We start from the raw sequence: 18,401 nt of genomic DNA, 5'->3' as shown, positions 1-18,401 counted from the left end.
TCTGAATCAGCAGAATCTCTAGGGCATCTTGGGGCCTTCTCCCCATCCCCCATCATTACCATTATAGGTGTTTCTGTCACAGACATTGAAATCTGCAGTTTCAGTCTTAGTTTTTCTCACCAGATATCAACCCAGTCATTTCCTGTTTCACTTCCCACTGAAGAACCTCTGAAATATCTGCAAACAGTAGCAACTTGAATATTGCTAAGTTAGCCCCCTCCTGTTTAGACTGCGATTTGTTTCATTTCTGTGAACTAGACTGCCCAATGTCCCCGCAGCGGCTCTGTGTGTAACTTCACTGAAACACTTGACCTCTGGTCACCTACAACAAAGTTTTTATAGTTTGACGCTAAACCACAGGCCTGCTGTACTTTCTCTAAAATCTCTCATGTATCTTTTAGAGTCTTTAACATTCAAGTTAGTCTTACTTTTGATGCTAGTGCATGGTGTCACAGTGGAGCTGTATGGGTATTGAAGAGAAGATGCCACACATTTAAAGAATATGAAATTTGTTTAGCACCAAAAGTATAGAAACATATCCATATGGAGACAGTTAGGCAAAACAGAAGACAACATAGCATATTCTCATTGAAAGTTTGTTTTCTGGCCCATTAAGCTGACAGTATAGCCCCCCTGATCAGGATGAGGACCCCAGCAGGTTATGTTTATCATTCTTGATTGAGTGGTTTAGAGAGACTCTGGCTAAGTGCCTGCCTGTTCACCAGGTATTGTTGTGTTTTGTTTACTCACTCAGTCATGTCCGACTCTTTGTGACACCATGAACTTTAGCCTGCCAGGCTCCTCTATCCATGGGATTCTCCAGGCAAGAATACTGGAGTGGATTGCCATGCCCTCCTCCAGGGGATCTTCCCAACTCAGGGATCGAACCCAGGTCTCCTGCATTGCAGGTGGATTCTTTACCATCTGAGCCACCAGGGAAGCCCATTCACCAGGTACAATGACTGGATGTAAATCCTAGGACATGCCTGAATGTTCACTGTCAGTCTGTGTGAATCAAAGTTTCTCGTCCTTAGTTAAGATTAGACTCGGCCTTCCTGAAGTCTGTTCCTCACAGGGCAGAGGGCAGAATTTCTGCCTCTGGCAGTTAGAGAAACTGTCTAGTTTAATGAGGTTCAGGCTGTTGATCTGGGCATTTCTTAAGTCTGGGGAAGGGATGTTTACAGATTAAATTTTATTGTTAGCTTTTTGACACAGAACATATAGGTTTATCTACTTAAGTCATCAACATAGTTATAAACTAAAGTGTGTGTTAGTCACTTATTTTGACCCCATGGACTGTACAGCCTGCCAGGCTCTTCTGTCCATGGGATTTTCCAGGCAAGGATACTGGAGTGGGTTGCCATTTCCTTCTCCAATAAACTAAAGTATTAACAAATAAAACAATATGGTGTACGGGACATGCTTTAAAATAGTCCAGGGTGGAAGAATTGAGAGGAGGTATAGATGAAACCAGAGTGGCCACGTACTGAGTGTTACATCATGATTGTCACATCAGGTTTCTTATACTGTTGTTGTCTTTACGTGTATGTATGTGTGAAATTTTCTACAATAAAAAGTGTTTTTTTGAAAAAGGTTCAAGTTTTCTCTATTTTTTCTGATTATGCTAGTGAGGGTCTTATTAATCCATTCATCTTCTCAGAGAAATAGCTTTTATTGTCTCTATTGCTTAATGTTCTATTGATTTCTTTTCATTTTGTCAATAATTTCCTTTGCTGTGCAAAAGTTTTTAAGTCTAATTAGGACTCATTTGTTTGTTTTTACTTCCATTTCCTTTGCTCTAGGAGCTTGATCCAAAAAAATATTGCCATGATTTATGTCAGCGTGTTTGGCTTGTTTTCTTATAGGAGTTTTATGGTTTCTGGTCTTACATTTAGGTCTTTAATCCATTTTGAGTTTAATTTTATATTTGATGTGAGAAACTGCTCTAATTTCATTCTTATACATACTTTGCCTGTTTTTAAATTGGATCATTTGTCTTTTTATTATTTAATTTTAAGTGTCTTTATTCTAGATACAAGTCACTTGTCAGATATATGATTTGCAAATATTCTCACATTCTGTTTTTTTAAAATTTTCTCGGCAGTGTCTTTGAAGCACAAAATTGTAAACTTTTAATTTAAGATCAATGTGTTTTTTCTTTTGTTGCTTATGCTTTTGGTGTGTCACGTTTGATAAACTGTTGTCTAATCCAGGGTCACAGTAATTGTTACCTATATTTTCTTCTAAGAGTTTTACTCTTTTAGCTCTTATATTTGTGTGTTTGGTTAATTTCAAATTATTTTTATATGTGGTGTGAACAAATTATTTTTATATTTTTTATATATTTTTATATGTGGTCTATCTTCTCTCTGTTGCATGGAGATACTCAGTTGCCCTAGTACTGTTTGTTGAAAAGAGTATTCTTGTCCTAGTGAATTGTGTTGACCTCCTTTTTGAAAATCGACTGACTGTAAACATAAAGGGTTATTTCTGGTCCCTCATTTATATTCCATGATCTATTTGTCTAACTTTATGTCGATACCACACTGTCTTGATTGCCATAACTTTGTTCTAAGTTTTGAAATTGGGAAATGTGAGTCCTCCAACTTTGTTTTGTTGTATTTTAGAGATTGTTTCGGCTATTCTGAGGCCTTTGGATTTCCATATGAATTTGAGGATCAGCTTGTCAAATTCTGCAAAGAAGCCATCTGTAACTTTGATAGGAATTGTGTTAAATTTGTAAATCACATTGGGGATATAACATTAAGTCTTCTGATCCATGAACATGCAATGTTTTATTCGTTTCCTAGGGCTGCCATACAAAGTACCCCTAACTGAATATCTTAGAAAGTAGGAATTTATCCTCTCGTTCTGGAGATTAGAAGTCTGAAATCAAAGTGTTGGCAGCTTGGTTCTTTCTGGGCAGTGTGAAGGAGAACCTATTCCATGCTTCTGGTGAAGTTCTTGATTTGTAGGTGCATTGCTCTAGTCTCTGCCTCTAGCTTCATATGATATTTTCCCTATGTTTGTGTGTTTCCAAATTTCCTCTTTATGTAAGGACACCAGTTACCACATTAGAGAGCACCCTAATCCACTATGACTGCATCTAAACTTAATTACATTTGCAAAGAGCCTAAGTAAGATCACATTCACAGATATTGGGGGCTAGTGCTTTAACATCTTTTTGAAGGACACAGTTCAGCTCCTAGCAGCTATCTTTCCATTAATTTTGGTCTTCTTTGGAAGTGGAAGTGTTAGTTGTTCAGTTGTATCTAACTCTTTGTGATCCCATGGACTGGGGCCCACCAGGCTCCTCTTGTCCGTGGAATTTTCCAGTACTGAAAGAGTACTAGAGTGGATGGCCATTCCCTTCTCCAGAGGATCTTCCCAACCTAGGGACTGAACCCAGGTCTCTGTGCACTACAGGCATATTCTTTACCATCTGAGCTACCAGCGAAGCCCCTTCTTTAATTCCTTTCAATAATGTTTTAAGTTTTCAGTGAATAAAATTTGCAAATACTTCTATTAAATTTATTCAAAAACATTTTATTCTTTTTGAAACTGGCATAAATGGAATTGTTTTCCTAATTTCATTTTTGGTTTCTTCATTGGTATGGTTTAAGAATGTAATTGATTTTTGCATATTGCTCTTATAGCCTGAAGCCTTGCTAAACTCATTTATTTGTTCTAATATTTTCCAGTAGCTTCCTTAGAATTTTCTAAATACAAGATCATGTCACCTGGAAATAGAGACAGTTTACTTTTCCCTTTCCAATCTGAATGCCTTTTTATTTATTTTTCTTGACTAAATGTCCTGTCTAGAACCTTCAGTGAAATGTTGAATAGAAGTGGTATATTCTATCATAAAGAATGGACACGCTTGTCTTATTCCTGAGCTTGAGGGAAAGACTTCAGTATTTCACCATTAATTATGCTGTTAGCTCTGGGTTTTTCACAGATGTCCTTTATTAGATTAAGGACATTCTCTTCTATTCCTAGTTTTTGAGTGTTTTGACATTAAGGGGAGTTGGATTTTGTCATACATTTTCTGTTTCTATTGATATGATCATGTGGTTTTTGTCCATTATACCATTGATGTGATATATTTTATTAATTGATGTTTGGATTTTAAATCAACCTTGCATTTCTGGGATAAATCTCACTTGGTTATGTTGTATGTTCTGTGCTTAGTCATGTCTGACTCTTTGCAACCTCATGGACTGTAGGCCACTAGGCTCCTCTGTCCATGGAGGTTCTCCAGGCAAGAATACTGGAGTGGGTTGCCATGCCCTTCTCCAGGGGATCTTCCCAACCCAGGGATCGAACCCAGGTCTCCCACACTGTAGGTAGATTCTTTACCATCTGAGCCACCAGTGAAGCCCCAGTCATGGTGTATAATCCTTTATATATATTGCTGGTTTAGTTTGCTAGTATTTTGTTGAGAATTTTTGTGTTTATATTCATGAGATGTATTGGTCAGTAGTTTTCTGTTTTGGTGATATCTTTGACGATGGATGGAGATTCGTGACATTATACAGGAGACAGGAATCAAGACCATCCCAAAGAAAAAGAAATGCAAAAAAGCAAATTGGCTATCTGAGGAGGCCTTGCAAATAGCTGTGAAAAGAAGGGAAGTGAAAAGCAAAGGAGAAAAAGAAAAATATACCCATTTGAATGCAGAGTTCCAAAGAATAGCAAGAAGAGATAAGAAAGCCTTCCTCAGCGATCAATGCAAAGAAATAGAGGAAAAAAACAGAATGGGAAAGACTAGAGATCTCTTTAAGAAAATTAGAGATACCAAGGGAACATTTCATGCAAAATGGGCACAATAAAGGACAGAAACAGTAGGGACCTAACAGAAGCAGAAGATATTAAGAAGAGGGAGCAAGAACACACAGAAGATCTATACAAAAAAGATCTTCATGACCCAGATAATCACAATGGTGTAGTCACTCACCTAGATCCAGACATCCTGGAATGTGAAGTCAAGTGGGCCTTAGAAAGCATCACTACGAACAAAGCTAGTGGAGGTGATGGAATTCCAGTTGAGCTCTTTCAAATCCTGAAAGATGATGCTGTGAAAGTACTGCACTCAATATGCCAGCAAATTTGAAAAACTCAGCAGTGGCCACAGGACTGGAAAAGGTCAGTTTTCATTCTAATCCCAAAGAAAGGCAATGCCAAAGAATGCTCAAACTACCGCACAATTGCACTCATCTCACATGCTACTAAAGAAATGCTCAAAATTCTCCAAGCCAGGCTTCAGCAATACGTGAACCGTGAACTTCCAGATGTTCAAGCTGGTTTTAGAAAAAGCAGAGGAATGAGAGATCAAATTGCCAACAACCGCTGGATCATGGAAAAAGCAAGTGAGTTCCAGAAAAACATCTATTTCTGCTTTATTGACTATGCCAAAGCCTTTGACTATGTGGATTACAATAAACTGTGGAAAATTTTTCAAGAGATGGGAATACCAGACCACCTGATCTGCCTCTTGAGAAACCTGTATGGCGGTCAGGAAGCAACAGTTAGAACTGAATATGGAACAACAGACTGGTTCCAAATAGGAAAAGGAGTACGTCAAGGCTGTATATTGTCACCCTGCTTATTTAACTTATGTGCAGAGTACATCATGAGAAACGCTGGGCTGGAAGAAGCACAAGCTGGAATCAAGATTGCCAGGAGAAATATCAATAACCTCAGATATGCAGATGACACCACCCTTATGGCAGAAAGTGAAGAGGAACTAAAAAGCCTCTTGATGAAGGTGAAAGAGGAGAGTGAAAAAGTTGGCTTAAAGCTCAACATTCAGAAAGCTAAGATCATGGCATCCGGTCCCATCACTTCATGGCAAATAGATGGGGAAACAGTGGAAACAGTGGAAACAGTGGCTGACTTTATTTTTCTGGGCTCCAAAATCACTGCAGATGGTGACTGCAGCCATGAAATTAAAAGATGCTTACTCCTTGGAAGGAAAGTTATGACCCACCTAGACAGCATATTAAAAAGCAGAGACATTACTTTGTCAACAAAGGTTCGTCTAGTCAAGGCTATGGTTTTTCCAGTGGTCACGTATGAATGTGAGAGTTGGACTATAAAGAAAGCTGAGTGCCGAAGAATTGATGCTTCTGAACTATGGCGTTGGAGAAGACTCTTGAGAGTCCCCTGGGCTGCAGGGAGATCCAACCAGTCCATCCTAAAGGAGACCAGTCCTGAGTGTTCATTGCAAGGACTGATGTTGAAGCTGAAACTCCAATACTTCGGTCACCTGATGTGAAGAGCTGACTCATTGGAAAAGACCCTGATGCTGGGAAAGATTGAAGGCAGTAGGAGAAGGGGATGATAGAGGATGAGATGGTTGGATGGCATCACTGACTCAATGGACATGGGTTTGGGTGGACTCCAGTAGTTGGTGATGGAGACAGGAAGGCCTGGCGTGCTGCGGTTCATGGGGTCACAAAGAGTCAGACACGACTGAGCAACTGAACTGAACTGATGTCTTTGTCTGATTTTGCTGTCAAGGTAATACTGGCCTCATAGAAAGAGTTTTGAAGAATTCCCTCCTTTTCTATTTAGATTTTGTCTTTTTCTTGAGTCAGCTTCAGTGATATGTGTCTTTCTAGGAATTTTACCATTTATCGAAGTTACCTATTTCGTTGGTACAGTTGTTAATATTATTCCCTTATAATTCTTTTTTATTTCTATAAGGTTGGTAGTAATGTTGTCTCTTTCATCCCTGATGTTAGTAATTTTAGTTTTCAGTCTTTTCCTTAGCTAGAAGTTTGTCCATTTTATTCACCTTTGCAAAGAATTAACTTTTGGTTTTATTATTTGCTCTATTATTTTTATATTCTTCACTTCATTAATTTCCACTCTAATCTTTATTATTTCTACTTGTTTTAGATTAATTTTCTAAGAGTCTTATAGTAGAAAGTTAGATTATTAGTTTGAGATTTTTCTTCTTTTTTATGTTGGCATTTATAGCTATAAATTTACCCATAAGCACTACTTCTGCTGCATCTCATAAGTTTGGTATATTATGTCTTCATTTGCTTTCTTTCAAAGTATTTTCTAATTTTCTTTTTCATTTCTTTTTTTGACCCATTGGTTACTTAGGAGTGTGCTGTTTTATTTCCACACATTTGTGAATTTTCCAAATACGTCTTTGTTACCAATTTCTAATTTCACTGTACTGTGACTAGAGAATACTCTGCATAATTTCAATTCCCTTTAATTGAAAAATTGTTTTATGGCATAGGATATGATCTTTCTTTGAGAATGTTTCATGTGCATTTGAGAAAAATGTATATTTCTTGGTTATTGAGTGAAGTGTTTTGTATATTAGTCTAATTTGTGTATAGTGTATTCAAGTCTTATTATTTCTTGTTGATCTTCCCTCTAGTTCTATCAACTATTGAAAGTTGGATATTGAAGTCTCCAAACTATTACTGTTGCATTGTCTATTTCTCCTTTCAGTTATGTCAGTTTTTGCTTCATGAATTTTGAGGGCTTTGTTTCTAGGCACATACATATTTATAATTGTTATATCATCCTGATGGGTTGATAGTTTTATCATTATAAAATGTTCCTTTTAGTTTCTCATCACATTTTTGTTGTTTTAAAGTCTGTTTTGTCTGATATTAATAGTGGTTGCTTTTTTCATGATATATCTTTTTTTCATTCTTTTATTTTCAACTTATTTGTATCTTTAAATGTAAAGCATATCTTCTATAGACAGCATATAGTTGTAACTCACCTTTTTATCCAGTCCACCAATCTTTGCCTTTTGATTAAATTGTTTAATTCATTCACACATTATGTTATTACTGATATAATTGGATTTACGTCAGCTTTTACTTTTCATTTTCTGTACGTTTCATGACTTTTTGTTTCTCTGTTCTTCCTTTACTTATTTCTCTTACATTAAGTACATGTTTTTAGTGTAACATTTTCATCCTTTTAATAATTTTTCCATTATATTTTGGGTCATTTTTTTAGTGAAGAACTTTTATCTGTATGAAACATATAAAATATAATGTTTCATTCAAACTGAAATGTCTCAAATTCAAGATGAAGTATTGTATGTTGCTATATGTTTTGATAATTAAAATATCAGTAATGGTAATGAATCTTTACTCTAAGGCCACCTGTAGGGAAAAGATAATTGATTCTCAGAAGTAGTTTACACAGTAGTATCGTTGTCATAAGAACTCCTATTGATATTTTATCTATGAGTAACTCTGTGTGACACTCCAAGCTTACAACTGTATCAGTTCAGTTGCTCAGTCATGTCCAACTCTTTGAGACCCCATGGACTGCTGCATGCCAGGCCTCCCTGTCCATCATCAACTCCCGGAGTCTACCCAAACTCATGTCCCTTGAGTTGGTGATGCCATCCAACCATCTCATCCTCTGTCGTCCCCTTCTCCTCCTGCCCTCAATCTGTCATCCCCTTCTCCTCCTGCCCCAATCTTTACAACTGTATACTAGTAAAATATAACAGTAACAATTTTCTACTTTATGTACTATAGTCAGGTAGGCCGTTTATTATGTCTTTCAAAAATCACAAAATTGTCTTATTTGGTGTAATTTATATGTGTGTTAAAATTTATTAATTAATTTTATATTCACTTAAGGACTCCTGAATTAAAATGTCAAGGATTTGAAATTTGAATATTTGAAATATTTGAAACAGCAGCAAAAGAAGTCCATCTTCTATGTATTTCAGTATCAGTTTCCATTAGTCAGCTCAGCATACCTTTTATCATCTATCCATTTATTGAACTGTAATTTAACAGCATATTACAGTGTTTGTTTGTGAGCATGCTAGACAGGACCAGAATGGAGCTGGCTCACCATTTCCAGCTAAACATATTGACAAAAATGTTCAGTTGTATGACTGTACTCATCTAGTAAAGTATAAATAGGCTATGTATACAATATGTACATGTGTAGATAATATATATACTTACACATATAAAAGTACAGAGGAAAGTTGCTAACTTTCCTTAGCATTCTTATCTTGTTATTTCATCTTCAAATATATCACATTTATAAGTAAAAATCTTCAACTTAGGTCAAGCTGATCTGGCAAAAGTCCTATGTGTTTAGTTAATTTTGCTGTGTACCTTTTTTTTTTAACCTACTAAAATTCCCTGGCCTCTTTTTCTGAGGTGGATGTGACTATCTTCTTCACTTAAACAGGAGTTAGAGATTCTTATTCTCCAGCTTCCTTTTTGTTTTTATTGTTGTTGTTTAAAATGTTCAATTCTTTTAGCCTTTCTGAAATTTTAAGAAAAATAATTATGTTTGGATCTACCAAGTTGCAGTTTTACATGTTACACCATTGATTTATTTGTGGGCAATGTAATATATAGATTTAGTAGAAATTTTATATGGAGAGTGGGACTGAGAAGGAGGGTTGAAGGTCTGGAATTTGAGAGTTAAAGGCACCAGATCCTGCTTGCTTGCATTATACATAGGTCAAGATTAATGGAACCAGTTAAGTTACTCTCCAGGTGATTGAGAAGGGTGGGAAATTTAGAGACTGAAATGGATCTCTGCACAATCAATTAAGTCTTTGAGTGATTGAGAGGAAGATAAATACTAGGACAAAAATCCATCCTAACAACTGATTCTGTTATGTAAAACAAACCTACAGGATTTGAAATGCAACCAAGTCTGTTTTATATTAAGGCGAGTATAAACCAACTTAATCTTAGACCTGCCTCCAGCCCCAGATTATGTTTGGTATGAGCACAAAGAGCTGTACAGCGTGAATGCACAAGGAATCAGTAGAGTGAGAAGGCTCACTGCCAGGGAAGTTTGGCACAAGAACTCTAAGAGGAAGGGGAAATTTCTCCCTCGTTGAATCAACTTTGGCTCTCTGGAATAGAGAACATGAAGAGAGAGGCACCAAGGAAAGCCAACTCTATTCTACTTGTTGATACCTTAACAAGCTGTTGATTTTTAAAGGGGGATAAAGGGGCAAAGTGTGGGTAGCATTCTGTTCCTCTGAGTCAATCCTAATGAAGTAGGAGGTTCTTGAAGAAATTAATTTCCATTTAAATTCATGTGTGACCCTCTTCTAGAAACCTCCCCTTGTTTTGGAATTTTTGTTGAGAATTTCAAACAATTCAGCAACAATAAAGTCTCTTTTGACATACTCTATTTCTTGAGTGTAAGTTTTATGTCAAATGCCTGATTTTAGCCATAGAAACTTTCTCAAAATTGAGATAACTGATTACTTTCCTCTCTGTTTACTAATTTATTGTGGAAAAATAAATCACAATTCTCATACTTTTGAAGCAGTCAGGCTTTTAATCCAGGATTCCTATAGTTGTTGATGCCAAATTTCCTGGCAATGAAATAGTGGTCGATTCCAGGGCTTTTCTGACTTAAAGACACAGTAGTTTTTACTTGACAGAAAACTCTACTGCAGTTTCTGAGTCTAGCATAAAAGTGACAGAAGCAGTGAAATGGGTGGATTTTACCCAGAGCATTTAGAACAGAGGAAAAAGTCTGTGCTCTGCTTGGGTCCCTCATACTCCGACCCCTGTCAAGAAAGAACGTTGGAAAAGAGTGACTCTGCTTCTTCAAATATGACTTAATTCTCTGACCATAGTCACCTTTTGATTATCTGTGAGCAGATTTTCTGTTTTGCATCTCATCTACTCTACCGAGGCATCCCTCTGATGGGGCAGTTATCCAGAATTAGAAGTCCCTTAAATTCTTTATCCCTACTCACTTGTAGGAGCTTATGGTCCTGTCTTCCCTTATGAGAGAAAAGGGAATATGATTCAGAGCATCTGAGCTTAATTCCTGTATTTTCTGCTGATCATTTTGATGCTACTCAAGTCACTCTTCTTTAAGATATGCCTCTGTGGTTAAAATTGAACTACACAAAGCTGAACAGAACACATTCTTCCATCCATGTGACATGATATTCTTATAGCCCCAGAAGAAAATTCTGAATTTAGCTCCCCTTTTACAGTGAAAAAAATTATGTTTAATTTAGTGGCATCTTTACGCTGTAGCTTTTCCATGCAACTGCTTTTGACTACCAGGCTTCATCCCTCCTCATTTTTACTGGTTAGGCTGGAATACTTTCAAGTATGTTTGTAATTTGAGAGTAATTTTAATCACTATTTGTATTTCATATAGTCTATATCCTTGTGTGGTTTTTGTATATTTGTTTTCTGAATATACCTGTTGGCAACCTTATATTGTATGTTCTAAACACTAGTTTTGTTTTGTTTTGAAGCTAGCTGACCCTTAATCTTTTTTGGAACTTTACAGACATGATTGTATTTCTGAGAATAGATTTTTAGTGTAAGATAATGCTGCTGTCTTTTGAAATAGTTTCACTGGAAAACTGACAAGAGGGTCCTGGAGTTGCAGAATCACTGCTGTTACTCTTGTTTTTCTCCATTATAAGTGCATTTACCCCCACCCCCCTTTTGGAAGTTAAAGACATTTTCTCTGGTTGAAATTTTTATAATAAAGTTACATTCTTGAAATTTACTACTTAAAAAAAGTCAAGCGATCTTAGGTGTTTTAAGAATAGATTTGAAAATTTTCATGTATATCATAATGACATTTTACCAAGAAAATGCTAACTATTGCACTGATTAAATCATATTTGTATTTTTATTTCCTTTCTAAAAATAATTTGAGGCAACTTAGATTAAAATTATTTATCATATGTCTACTATAACCACTAAAATGGAATATAAGGAGAACACCAAGTGTTGGCAAAGATATGGAACAAGTAGAACTTTTTGTGCACTGTAAGTGTGGGAATAAATTGCTTCAACTCCTTTGGAAAGCTGCAGTATCTGCAGTAGATACTGGTAGTATCTACGAAGCTGAATGCAGATTTAGCCTATGGATAGCAATTCTACTCCAGCAAACATGTATAAGAAGTTTACCAAAAGGCTCATACTAGAATGTTCACAGTAGTACTATTCATAGTAGCCCCAAGCTATAAATTACACAAATGCTCATTGTTAGGAACTGAATTGTGTTCCTCCAAAATTCATAGTTGGAGTCCTAACCCAAATGGAACTGTATTTGGGGGTAGGGCCTTTAAGGAGGTAATTACTTACATGAGGTCATATGGGTGGAACCCTCATCTCATAGGACTGCTGTCTCTATAAGAAGAGGAAGAGACACCAGAGGAAAGACCACGTGAGGACATAGCGATGAGATGGCCATGTGCAAGCCAAGATGAACTTCAGAAGAAATGAAACCTGACCACAATTTGATCTTAAGACTTCCATCCTCCAGAACTGTGATAAAATATATTTCTGTTGTTTATGCCACCAGTCTGTGGTATTCTTTTGTGGCAGCCCTAGCAGACTAATACACTCATCAACAGTAGAATAATAAATTGTGGTGTTTTAATGCAATAGAATATCACCGTACAGAAAAAAAAAACTACTACATACATCGATAAGGATGAATCTCACATAATATTGAGTAAACAAAACCAGACACTTGCTATTAAAGGAAATGAATTTATATGAAGCAGTATGTATCCTAATACCCAAGTTGAAAATGTTTCAGGACACACTGTCATTGATTTGATCAATATCGGTACAAAATGAAAGACATTTTCCTATGTCTGGAATATATTTATTAACCAGAAAAGGTCAGGACTATCAGATTTGGTAATTAATACTATGTGTTTTTGGAGAAGGCAATGGCACCCCACTCCAGTACTCTTGCCTGGAAAATCCCATGGACAGAGGGATTTAAAAAGCCTTTAAAAATAATAAACGTAAAAACTTTAAAAAATGATGACTTTCACATATTAAATTTCTGATGTATTTAAATTTTAAAATAATTTTGTTTAGTATTTATTTTGTGTTAATATTTCCTTCTAATGTTTTCTACTATCATAAGTCTGTATCAGGTAAAGATCATTTTCATACTATTGAAATACATAATCTTGTCATAGTATATTGACTCATACTAGTGATAAGCCATGAATTTATTATTATTATGAAGTTTTTTGGATTGAAAACTGCTGAAACTTTTAGTATAACCCTATAATAAAAAATGATTCATTGTTTGTTATTATGGACACTCATTATTTGAGGACACATGAAGTATTGTGATAAATACAGATTTCAGAAATTTTCCAGATTGATATCTTTTGGCAATTTAGAAACACTTTTTCTGAAATTCCCCCTGATTTTCCATCTCTGTGATTACCTGCTACTCTCCTCTGGTTCTTCATGCTTTAAGAACTGTAGGTTTTCTATTGGGATTTTAGTTGCCTTGAGCAGTACTGATTTTATTGTCTTTAGTCTGAAAGCTATAAAAATGAGTAGCATGCCATTTCCCCCTTCTCCCAAGGGTGGGCTTCTTCTAGAACCTACCTGCTCTGTTCACTTTCCAGTGCCTTCAGGTTACCTGTTCTTGTACCTTGTGCAGAGTTTACAGCCGTCATCATCAGGAGAGTCAGCTAGGGCAGAGCTTCATCCTCCAAGCGGTGTAACTCTTCTTTCTGTTCTGATAGAGCACCTTCCACTATCTTCCTGAGAAGACTGCATGGGAAATATATATTTTTGAGGGCTCATCTGTCCAAAAATGTCCTTATTTGATTTGATTAGTAATTTGGGCATGAATAATTTGACATAATTTGAATATTCCCTTCAAAACTTCTAGGCACTATACCATTATCTTCACATTTCCATTATTGCTGTTGTGAAGTTTGATATGCAAGTTTCTTGATCTTTTATGTTTGACCTGTTTTTCCTTTGAAATTCTTTAGGATACTTTTTATTTATTCCTACTTTCCTGAAACTTGATGATAAAGTGCCTTAGAATGTTTTTTTCCTCCCCTTCTTTGTGCTTGGTATTCATTGGATTCTTTCAATTTAGAAAATCATGTCCTTCGGTTCTAGAAAATTTAATTTTCTTTTTCTTTGATAATTTGGTTCTTCATTCCCCCTAAGACCCCAGACTTTAGAATGACTCCCAGTTAGATATTGAACCTTCTGGATTTATCTTCTAATTTTTTAATTTTCTATTTTATTTTCCATCTTTTTTTCTATTTCTGCTATATTTTCTGAAAGATTACTTCAACCTTTTCCCTTAAATTTCTCTTTTTTTTAGCTTTTTATTTTGTACTGGGATATAGCCAATTAACAAACAATGTTCTGGTAGTTTCAGGTGACCATTTCCCTAAACTTCTTATTTAGCATTCATTATTCAGAGCTCTTTCTTAGGCCCTAATTGTCCTTTTGGTTTATAGCATTTATGCAGTACAATGTGCCTATATGAAAGGCATAATAGAGTATAACTTTCCCCTTTTGGTCTCTGTATTTTTTTCTTCTCTTCCTCCAAGATCCTTTTCTCTATTTCTTTATGTGATGTTTATCTTTTATCCTACAGGATTTCCTTAAATGCCTAGAAATGCTTTTGTTGTCTGTTCACCTTAAAAATGAAGCTGATTAGGAGTTTGTGTACATAGATGGGGTTTTATTGATTGGTGGACCTAACTAGAGGATAATAAGGTAGCAGGTCAGGTTTTCCATTGAAGAACCCCCAGATGTCAGTATCAGCAGGTCTTTATTTTTTTGGCTATTCAGTTTCCTCCAGAAAGTTGTCTCCAGTCTTTCTGTCTACTTCTTGGGATGGACGCTTCCTGGACTGGTAGGGTTCTGGATGCTGAAGAGGTAAGGACTGTTGGTTTCGTTGTTTACTTTGAAGAATTGCAGTTTAGTGACTTTCAACCTTTCTCAGTGTTAAAACTGTCCCAGACAGTAAATGTACCGGTTTCAGCTGGAGTGGAGGTGTTACAGGAGTCTGGCTGTCCAGATGAAAAGAGGGAATCTAAGGAACTGCCTTGGTGTTATTTTCAGGCAATGCTCTTGTTTCTAGCCTGACCCTCACCTGTATCTTTGAGTGTATCTAGTAGTGCCAAACCTTTGGTGGTGGTGGTGGTGGTGGCCGGGGGGTAGAGTAGGGGAGGCTGTTGTGAGAAATGAACTGCTTCATCTCGGCTCACCTCCTACCTTCTGATTTCTTAGTCTACTAAGGTCCTGCTCATCGAAAGCAACACGTCTTTCCTTCTTCCAGTCCTCCCTTATATTTCCTCAGGATATTCTTAGAATCCCACTTTCCCTCATCACTTGTTTTGAGGGGGGTAAATCACCCTCTTCTCTCCTAAAGGGAAGGGAGGGAAAAGGCTCTTATCACAAAAACGAGACACAAAAGCCATCGATTCCTGATCTTCTTTACCCTCCTTCTAAAGACACTATGGTGTGGGGAATAGAGGGGTGGTAGAGGTGCATAGGGCTGGTTATTCTCATGATTAAACCACAGGGGCAAGAGCCTGAATCCGGTTATTGGTGGCTTATTGGTGGTTCTTTCTAGCAATTTGGCGGTACTTAGCACTTCTACCCAATCAACTTTGAGCCTTAATTACAATTCCAGGACAAGAGGGGAAAATTGCATATAATGACCTATTGTATAAGTGGATCCAAATGTGCTTCAAATTCCCCATTGTTGGACATTTAGGTTCTTTGCACTTTAAAAAGAATTTATGTATTTAGTTTTGGCTGGGCTAGGTCTCCCTTACTGTGTGTGGGCTTTCTTTAGTGTGATGAGTGGAGGCTGCTATTTGTTGCGGTGCTCAGGCTCCTCCCTTCGATGGCTTCTCTTGTTGTGGAGCACAGGCTCTGGGCTCACGGGCTTCTGTAGTTGCAGCACGTGGGTTCAGTAGTTTCGGCTCCTGGCTCTAGAGCGCAGGCTCAGCAGTTGTGTTGCGTGGGCTTAGTTGCTCCCCGGCATGTGGAATCTTTCTGGACCAAGGATCCAGCTCGTGTCCGCTGTGTTGGTGGGTGGACTGTTAGCCACTATACCACCGGGGAAGCCCTCTTTTATACTTTTTTTGATGCTAGCAGTGTCACAGTGAACATCCTTACAGTCATTAACCGTTAACTATTTACACATGAGATTCCTATGAGTGGAATAGCGGGGTGATACGGTATGCATGTTTTTAATGCTTTTATTACATATTATCTGGTTGCCTTGAACTCTTGTACCAATTTTACATTCTGTGGTACATGAGAAGGTTCTTTTTCCCCTTACCTATGCTTGTTCCAGCTATTTTATCTTTTTCCTTATCTCTGCCAGTTTGTATAAAGGAATGGTCTGTCATGATTTTACATTGCATTTTTATCACTAGTAAGAATGAACCACTTCACATATGTGTTTTGCCCACTGACCTATTTTTTTTAATGCCATTTGCCTGTTCAGGTCCTTTGACAGTTTTCCTATTGGAGTATTCAATTTTTCATATGTTAGAGCTTTTAATATATTGAAAATATTAAATATATGCCATAAATATTGCCACTGTGTTTCCCAGTTTAATGTGCCTATATATTTTATTTATAATACTTTCCATTATACAAAAAATTTAAAATTTTATGTATTCGGATCTTAGATAAAATGACCTATTTCTCTGAGTTTTGTTTTTCTCTTTAATAAATATGTGATAATAATACATACTGCATGGCAAGTGGGGATGGGATAGGTAAACTTACTGCTGCATAATAGCTGTTCAACAAATGATAGCTTTTTTTATTCCATGTGTGACACGTTGAAAATGTTCAGAATCATCCAAATTTACTAGAATTACAAAACATACTCAAGATGTTTAAACCAGATATATATGAACATGAATGTTAAGTAAAACTTTTAGGCTGGTAGAGACAGGTAACTTTAATTTTTCTTGTTACTTGTCTAATTTTTTATTCTTAAAAAAATTGATGAGTTCTGACTGATGCATCCTCTTAAGTAAGGAAATCTGAAGTCTGAATGGAATGTGAGACTAGTGTTTTCTTGTAAGTTGTTGTTAAGGAATTATGAATATATTCATTTCTGATAATGATTTCTTTCATTACATGTTTATTTTATATTAGTATAGATAACATCTGATAAAACCAAAACCACACACTAGCTCATCCTGCTGTTAAACAATACGAAGATAAGGTTTCTATCATCCAGAAAGTCAATAGAACTTACTCCCCGAGGTCAAGTGCAAGTTGGCCTTAGGTGGATAACAGTATGTTCAGTTGTGAGCTTACATAAATTGCTTTTATGAATATTATTTTTAGACTAATTTATAACAATAAAAATTTTTATTTTAGGTGTTGTAACTTCTGAGCAATCTTTTATAATACAATGGATTTCTTGTATATACAAGAAATCTTATATAATACAATGCTGTTATAATAAAAATAATTTTATCATTTCACATATAATTTCACTATAAATGAAATCACTTATAATATATTTCACAGATGTGGCCTAACTAAAGTCTAGTGAGCCATATTTTAATATTATAGTATATTTGAGCACAGAATAAAAAAAATTACCACTGAGGAAGTTTATAAGAAATTATTTACCAGATATGCTTTTAGAAACATAACTGTCTTCTATTTTGGTTATTTTTCCAAATTCATTTTTCCCTCTTTATTGGGTAACATGCCTAACATAAGGACAGGGTAACTTACTGAAAGCCAGCAGATGTCCAGGGTTGTCAACATTGCTCTCTTCTTTATATATCCTTTTAGAAATATCTCCCTTCTCCATCAGTTGTGTGTGTATACACCACTATTGCAAAGTGGAGATGATTCCAAATGAATCCCTGTGAACGATGTTGGCAAAGCCATCTAAACATACAGGTTCTTGGTGTGGGCACTGACATTTATGTTGATTTGTAGGATTTCTTTGTACCTTCAAAATTATTTATTCTCTCTATAATCACTCTGTAGTGTCATTTTATTACCTTGATACAGCTCTATTCAATTATCATACAAGGCTTTATATAAGTCAAACAGCATTCCCCTGCAAAGCTAACCATTGCAAATGATGTTTTAAAGATCCTTGAGGTGGAGTGGTTACTACTTGAAATGTGACAGTTCCAAACTCTTCATAGTGACTGCGTGCTTTGTGGCATTCTAAAGACATTTCCTGTAGAACATTTGAAGAATTAGGTGCTTGTGTGTTAAATGCCTGCCACCTGACAATTATCTCAAGGAAGAAATTATTTTGGTTTAGTTTAAGCTTAATGTAAAGAAAAAATAATTTATGAGTTTTCAATAAGACTTTAAGACAGATTCCAGAACTGAGTTTAATTGCTTCCACACCTAGATAAGAGTGATTTGTGTGTCAAAATTAAGCATATTGGCAGGTCATCCTGTGTAAGTTTGTACATAGAGTCGAAGTAAACTTATATTTTCACTTGAAGTTTTTTTAACAACATTTATTTCTTCTGCCAGTTATTTTAGTTTATTGACTGTTAATTTATCAACCCTTCTTTAAAAAAAAAAGTGAGAAGAAAAAAGGCCATAGTATTATCACATTTGTATATGTGGGTTTCC

The 18,401-nt window shown here is 36.1% G+C and overlaps 1 protein-coding gene across 1 annotated transcript in view; it reads left to right on the top strand.

Annotated features, from left to right (window-relative positions):
• AFG1L (AFG1 like ATPase) overlaps positions 1–18,401 on the top strand; it is a 198,098-nt gene that overhangs the window by 127,249 nt on the left and 52,448 nt on the right. The gene's annotated exons all lie outside the window — the stretch shown is intronic.

Source organism: Bos javanicus, chromosome 9 (assembly GCF_032452875.1).
Source record: "Bos javanicus breed banteng chromosome 9, ARS-OSU_banteng_1.0, whole genome shotgun sequence".
NCBI lineage: Eukaryota > Metazoa > Chordata > Mammalia > Artiodactyla > Bovidae > Bos > Bos javanicus.
This window is presented reverse-complemented; position numbering and strand designations above follow the sequence as displayed.